Source organism: Equus przewalskii, chromosome 31 (genome assembly GCF_037783145.1).
Source record: "Equus przewalskii isolate Varuska chromosome 31, EquPr2, whole genome shotgun sequence".
In the NCBI taxonomy this organism is placed as follows: Eukaryota; Metazoa; Chordata; class Mammalia; order Perissodactyla; family Equidae; genus Equus; species Equus przewalskii.
In genome coordinates, this window is record NC_091861.1 from 1,048,450 (window position 1) to 1,056,178 (window position 7,729).

The following is a 7,729-nucleotide window of genomic DNA, read 5'->3' on the forward strand; positions in this document are numbered from 1 at the left end:
AGTAGGAAAAGGGAAGGAGAGGGTCCGAAATAACTCTGTGAATCTTGAAGTGATAGTCGCAAAGTCTTGCCTATCAGAGATAAAGTTCTAAAGCGGTAGGTGCTGATGTTATGATGGGAATCCAGAAAATGGATTAATGATCTAGAATGTGGGATGTTAGTCCCTGATTTGGTACAGTGTCTGACACTGAGTTGGCAACAATAAAAATAACAATAGAAGCAGTGAGCAGAAAGTCTGAGATACGACTTGCAAGCTCAACATATCTGAAGCTCTGCCCACTGCAACCTGGAGCTTGCTTCTTGTACTGCAGGCATCTGACAGCTGGATTTCCCTTATTATTCAGCCACTGTCTTCCCACTCCCTCGATGCCCTTTAAGCAGCTTGCACTTCTGTGACTGTACAGAATTTGTTTGTGGCTGTTTGGAAATGGACATCCACAGTGAATACACGGGGGCCGTTTGCTAGGTCACTGTTTCCCAGAACGGCTCCATTAGGAAGCTACATTTCAAGGGCTTCTTTCCTTATCTCGCAGAACAACTCATTTGCTGTGGCCCTGAGTGCATAGGAAAGGTCAATGCCTACCAGAAATCTGAGGACTGAGAAGGCTTATTACGAAGATGAAAGTGAAAGTAACTTACATAGAAAAATATTCTCTGTAGGGTTGCATGTTGGTTTTCGACAAAGGACCTGCCTGGCTTTTAGCAAGAGTTAATGCTGATAACCTGTCAAAAAAATAAACAAAAAAAGGAAAGGAAGGAAAACAGAGAAAGAGAAAGAAGAGAATAGACCATAGGTATAAAGATCTTTCAACAGCATTACAGCGGCTGGGAGTTTCCTAGGTTGGGGAGGAAGATACACCACCTGCCACACCATCACTAATGGGACTGTGACACTCTTCTCCTGTCAATCAATAAAGTCACCAGAAGGAACCTCCAAGGGTAAGTATAATCTTTCAGATAAACCCAAAAGGTCAGCAATAAGTTAACTCCAGTCTGGAGAACTCTGCATTAATACTATTAGGGTGGAAAAAAAACCCAAAAAAACTTATTTTTTATTCTCCTGCACATTTTCAGAAATGCTGCTTAAGTTAGGCAGTAATAAATTGACTCAGTATAATCTTACACACACGCACGCTCAGAGTGGTGTCCTGGAATGATGGCTAGAATAAAAACCCCATTCCCAGACAAGTTCATGGTAAGGTCTTAGGTCTGTATCTCCACGAGCTTGGCTGAGGAGCCCCCGGTCTAATGCATTCCCTCCAAGGCACTGTTTTAGATTCTGGGTTTTTTTCTACGAGGAAGTTACATAAAGAAACTTGCATTCTCATCATTAAAAAAGCACACAAAATTTATAAAATACAGCAATCCAGGCCGTATGTTATAGATGTCTAAAGATAAAAGCTGTATGATTCCGTTAAATAAAGTACAAAACAGTCAAAACTAATCTATGCTATTACATGTCAGGAGAGTAATTCCCCTTGTTTGAGGCAGGGGTTGGTGACTCTGAGGGACTTCTGGAGTGCTGGGAGCACTCTGGTGTTTTTTATCTGGGTGCTGGTTATATGAATATATTTAGCTGTAATAATGTAAACTTAGGCATACGTTTTTGCATATATATTAAACTTCAATTAAATTTTATTTAATTACCCAAAGGTAATATAGACCTTAGTACTGGAGTTCACAGGGATCACACGCCAGGGTCTGGGCTACATTATGGAGAGAGCGAGCTCGAAGCTGGGATTAAATTTACGGGGAGGATTTGAATCAGTGGGGCAACTCAGTCTTGGAAACCAGAGCAAGTCCCAGCACACAGCAGGCTCTCAATAAATAGTTGTAGAATAAGGGACTGAATGATATAGGCACATTTTCCAAGCACAAGATTCAACAACATAGTTTTATGGATCAGACAACCAGGTGGAGCTGCCAACGTGTCATGCTTTAAACCTACCTCTCAGTAACTGCGTTAGAGTAAGTCAACTCAGTGCTGGGGTGCAATTTTTATAGTTCAGGACCTGCCATGGTGTGCTAGTATTCATGTAAGTATGTCCAAACACATACAGATACACATTATCTCCCATTCTGAGCCAATTTTTGTTTGGTGGGTTCATGCAAGACGTGAACTAGGCAGACTCTTGACAGACTTTCCAAACTGACATACAATTACATCCCAGGGCGTGAGCTCTCAAGAAAGGGAACTCGTCTTCTCCATCTTTAATTACCAAGACTTGGCACAGAGGCTGGCCCACAATAGATGCTCAGAGAATTCCTGCTGAGTGAATGAGTGAACCCGAGTCCGTCATCCAGGCTGATTTCATCATGAGGCCTTGCTCCACCTCCTCTGTGGTCTCGATAAATACATGCAAATTCTAATATAGGTTTTTCATTGCTTGAGGGTGGAGAGTGAAGGACAGAGAGACATAATAGCTGATTGCTTGAGTCTGAGCTTCAGAAGTCATCACAAGTCTAGGTCTGGTCCTCAGTTTTGTAGGTCAAGAAAGTTGATTCTTTCACATTAGTTCACCCAAGAGTGACAGCCTCTAGAAAACAGCTCATAATAATCAAACACACGCTCACTCAAAACTTGGTTTTTAAGCAAGAAATATATGGAGACATATTTACACTTAAGACGAGAGCACTTACATCGTGTCATAAGTGCCTTTTATTTCTAGTCCAAAAGTTTTCTTGAGACGTTAAATTAGCATGAGAAGGTGATTTGGTGAAAGTCGTCAGAGCAAAGGGAGCTGGCTGATTTCGTTGGACACGTATTTAAATTTTATTGAGCACCTATTGTAGGTCAAGGGCTGTGATAGGGATTAGGTACTTTCACGTTATTTCACTCAACCTTATTTAATCCTCACAGTAATCTTGTAAAATTAATGTTCTCCTGTTATTCATGAGTTAATCAATGCTCAGAGAGGTTAAATGATATTCCTGGCATCATGATTGAGCATAAATAGACAAGTAACAAGTGCTTACAGAATGAATGAGTAAATTAACGAGTGGAAACCTGTTTTCCAGTAAGTAAGCAGCAGAGATGGAATTCTAACCCAAGTCCTCTGATTCCAAGTTCATCACACTTGAGGTTATGATAGCCTAATGTGCTCACAGACAATGTAAAAGTTTGCCTGCCAGTTAGACTGGAATATCTCTATCAAAGGACTCTCTTCTCCAGCTAGTGGTAGAGCTATGGGGAGAAGTTATTTTTCGCATGCATGCGTTCATTCATTTCTTCAACAAATTTTGATGAAAACACACTATGGGACCAGCACCGTTAGTTAATTGCTCTGAGATTTAAACAGATGCTATGTAAAGGATAGTAATTTTTACCTTACACAATTTTCATAGGAAATAACTGTTGTCAGGACACAGAGATTAAAGACATTTCCTGCCCACAAGGAGCTCAGTCTAGTGGAGAAAAGACAAGAAACCGAATGAATAAAACAAAGTTTCCTGGAGGATTTGTCTCAGTCTGTTTGGGCTGCTCTCACAAAGGTCCATCGACTGCTGGCTTATAAACAGCAGACATTTATTTTGCACTGTTCTGGAGGCTGGAAGTCCAAGATCAGGCTGCCAGCAGGGTCCGCTGAGCCCTCTTCTGGGTTGCAGCCTGCAGTCTTCTTGGTCGTATCCTTACGCGGCAGAGAGCAGAGAGGGGAAGCAAGCTCTCTCACGACACTTATAAGGGCATTAATCCCTTTCATGAGGGCTCCACTCTCATGACCACCTCTCATCCTCATTACTTCCCGAAGACTCCGCCTCCTCACACCATCACATGGAGGGACAGGGTTTCAGCAGAAGGATTTGGGAGAGACACAAACATTCAGCCCATAACAGAATTCAGGGATGAGCCTTGGGGAAATGTTTTTGTTTTGTTTCATCTTTCTGTTATTTTGATAATTGCTTTCATTTAAAAACATAGTGTTTAATATCAACCATCTTATTATGGTATCATTTTGCTTCTAACAAGTGCAAGGTGGCGAGGGATGCTATTGAACATGGTCAGGGAAGGCAAAAATCATCATCATCACCATGATATGGCACTGAGATTAGTTTCCTATAAATAAAAACGAAAGGAAATATACCCTAGCATCTCTACTTTTTTACATTGGCCCTTAACTTAAGAGCAAGTTAAGTTGTGGAAATGTCATGGAAAAGAAACAGTTGGTAAGTCTTCTGTGTATTTGTTTCTACTTTTACTATTGAACATCATGAGATACAAAAGCCACAGTGTTCTTCTGTGGCCCAGATCCTCCCAGTGCAAACACAGATCCAATTAAACTGTCTGTCCTCTCCACACATCAGGCAAGGTGGACATTCTTGGTTGGAACCGTACCAAAATGTGGCTGTGCTTTGATACAAAAACTTTGTTTTCATGTATCTCTCAAAGCTGCTTATAATATACCTAAGGAAAAGAATCCACACACAATTGTGAAACCACGTGTCCTGAAAAATAGTCCTAAGACTTCTAGTTTGGATCAGAGAAAGAATATTGAAAGAGTATCTCTGTCAAATATAAAGTCATCTATTCCGGAATCATCAGCATTTCTTTTAATCATTTCTTTTAACCATTTGATGAAGGTCACGGAAGAACCAGCTAATAAGCCATTTCCCTCGAAGACAGTTACTGACACCTTTCGGTGCATCTCAGTCTTGGGTTTTGTCCATTAGGTGCACACTGATACTATCAGGGAATTCCTATTTTGTGAATGCCTTTTGGAAACCTCAAAGGCCATTGACATGTTCAAAATTGTTAAAAATTTCTTTGCCAAACCAGGGTCTAACTTGGACACAAAATCTTTGATTTGAACTGATGAAGCATGTGCTAAGCTTGGCACCAAGCCACCTGGTTTTGCTTCTTTGATAAATAAAGAAGAACAAGATACTATTGTGTCTCATTGTTTTCCCGACATTGGCATGTGCTCACATCTAAGACTGGGCCGACAATTTTCAAGTCGTATCCACTGTTCGTAACATTTGTCAGTTTCTTCAGTGTCAACGTCTTGAATTATCCATTAACTATGTATAATGAAGAAGACAGACTACAGTAGACTTTGTCAAGGAAGTGGAAGAGAATATGATATTCTTTCTTAATCCACATATTTAGTGACTTCCCAAACATCAAGTCTCGAAGTACTTGGTTGAACCCCAGCAAGGGTTGTTTTGTTGTTTGCTTGCTTGCGTTGAGAAGAAAGAAAGGCTCTCTCTCAGAACACAGAGGTTATTCGTGGGCTCAACCTGTTTGGCAGATCACGTTTTCCATGATAATGATAACAATCTTTCCATTCAGGGCCCTGCAGTAGTCACTATGAGTACTGTCACTCTGGAAGAAGAGAATAAGGGTAGACAATTGCGTAAACTTTCCAGTTCTGGAGAAAGAGCATCTGTAGGTTGACAACAAAGGGCCAAACCTTATCAATGTCTTTGAAAGAAAATAATCTGTTGTGTGGTAGTCAGCCTCCAAAATGGCCTTCCATGAGTCTTACCACCTAGTATTCATGCCCCGGTGTAGCCACCTCTAACAGTAAGTAGGGGTGATCAGTGTAACCAATACACGATTACAGAAACGATGGTGTGTAATGTCTGTGCCTAGGTCATAAAGACATTCGATTTCCATACTCAATTATGTTGATTCTTATTAGCTTCCATTTCTAAGTGTACTATTTTGTAAAATTATGCTCTCTTCTAGGAGGTGCATCTTATCTGAGGCCCACAGCTCCCAAGGCACTGGGCACCTGGAATCCACTAGAAGGAAATCAGAGTAACCAGTAAAGGCATAAAACAAGAGGTAGCTTCGGCGACTGGCTACTCTTGGGGATGCTGTCTAGTGACACAGCGTCATGGGAATTTCCTCCGTCTGCTTTGAGCTTGCCCAATTCTGCCTGCCCCTAAGTTTGGGAGAAAACCTGTTCAAAAAGAATCAGTGAGATTAAGACTTGGGGTTAGGACTTCACAAGTTTACTTTTTGTGTAAAACACGAACAAATTTTGTCTAGATATGAGGAAAAGAATTTTTAATCTTTCTCCCAGACTGAAAGGTATTTCAGTATATTCAAGCTTTGCTTTTGCTTTCCTTTATTAATTAGTGGGGACATCTGCATTAACACAGGATCATTAATTTATGATCTAGTGGGTCTTTTCTATCTCTAACTTCCCTGACGAAAGAGAATGAAACAAAAATGAACCGTTTGATCAAGACCTCTCCCACAGATTTAAAAGATGGTCTTTGAATAACATTAAAGATATTGATTTTGCTGTTGTGTATTTAGTTTGTTGTGAGAAAAACGTATTAACCAAAAACGGAGGCATTAAAATTCAGATTTTTATTACTACTTGCCAAATCACTAACATGAAGGCATATTGCCATTCTCTCTAACTTCTAAATAAAACCAAATGTCAGTAATGCCAACCCAAGGTGTACCATTTCCGGAAACTAAAATCACAGTTTCCTCTGAGGGACTGCCATAAAACGTAATTGAGAGAGTAAACAGTTTTGTTACACTTACTCATTTAGGGCACATCTTCATCCTTCTGTATCCATTTTCTTCTCTGTCTAGGTTTGAGTCTTGGCAAGTTTTCCTGATACAACGTTCTGGACAGTCAGAGTCATGAATTTCAAATAGAATCCTCAGAAACAAAAAGGAACGTGTATCACAAGTGTGCTGGTTTCCTGTTGCTGCTGTAACAAGTTACCACAAACTCAGTGCTTTAAAACAGCGTAAGCGTAGGGTCTTACCTTCTGGAGGACTGAAGTCTGACCCAGGTCTCACTGGGCCAGCATCATGGTGTCCACGGGGTTCGGTTCCTTTCTGGAGGCTTTAATGAACCATCCATTTCCTTGCCTTTTCCAGTTTCTAGAGACCCCCTGCATTCTTTGACTAGAGACCCCCTTTCTCCATTTTCAAAGCCAGCAATGGCAAGTGGAGTCCTCCTCATATCGCTCTGCTCTGACGATGCACATCTCCCTCTCACTGCTTCTGCCTTCTTCCACGCTTAAGGACTCTTGTGGTTACATCAGGCTGCCTGGATAATCCAGGATGATCTCCCTGTCTCAAAACCCTTAACTTAATCACATCTGCAAAATCTCTTTTGCCATGTAAGGTAACATATTCACAATTGCGGGGACGAGGACATGGACATCTTTGGGGGGTCATTATCCTACCCACCACAACAATTTTTAGTGTCTAAAAATAACATTCTGGGGCCGGCCCGGTAGTGCAGTGGTTAAGTTGGTACACTCAACTTCAGCAGCCCGAGGTTTGCCAGTTCGGATCCCGGACTCAGACCTACACGTCACTCATCAAGCCATGCTGTGGTGGCATCCCACGTGGAAGAACTAGAGGGACTTGCAACTAGGATATACAGCCAAGTACTGGAGCTTTGGGGAGGGAAAACAAAAGGAAGATTGGCAATGGATGTTAGCTCAGGGCCAATCTTCCACACCACTAAATAAATAAATAAATAAATAAAAATAACATTCTAACATTCATTTAGGATTTAGTGCATTCTTCCTCCTGAAAAATTGTATTTTAGAAGTTATAAGAAGCAAATGAATCCCCCAGGTGTGCACATACTAAGCTGTCATGTATACAGACCGTGGCACCAATAGCAAGAGGATCTGCCTTGTTTGCAGTGAACTTCCCTCTGATCCGGGCATAAAAAAAGAGCAGGAAATGCACAGCCCATGAAGCCGCACTATCTGGAGAGGGACTGTGCATTTCACAGTGGTGTTAT

General features: G+C 41.2%; 1 long non-coding RNA gene across 1 annotated transcript; it reads left to right on the plus strand.

Annotated features, from left to right (window-relative positions):
• Positions 1-608: 608 nt before the first annotated feature.
• On the plus strand, positions 609-6,248 carry LOC139080593 (uncharacterized). The gene is made up of 2 exons (XR_011535203.1): positions 609-938; positions 5,686-6,248. It is a non-coding gene; the product is annotated as an uncharacterized lncRNA (long non-coding RNA).
• Positions 6,249-7,729: the final 1,481 nt, after the last annotated feature.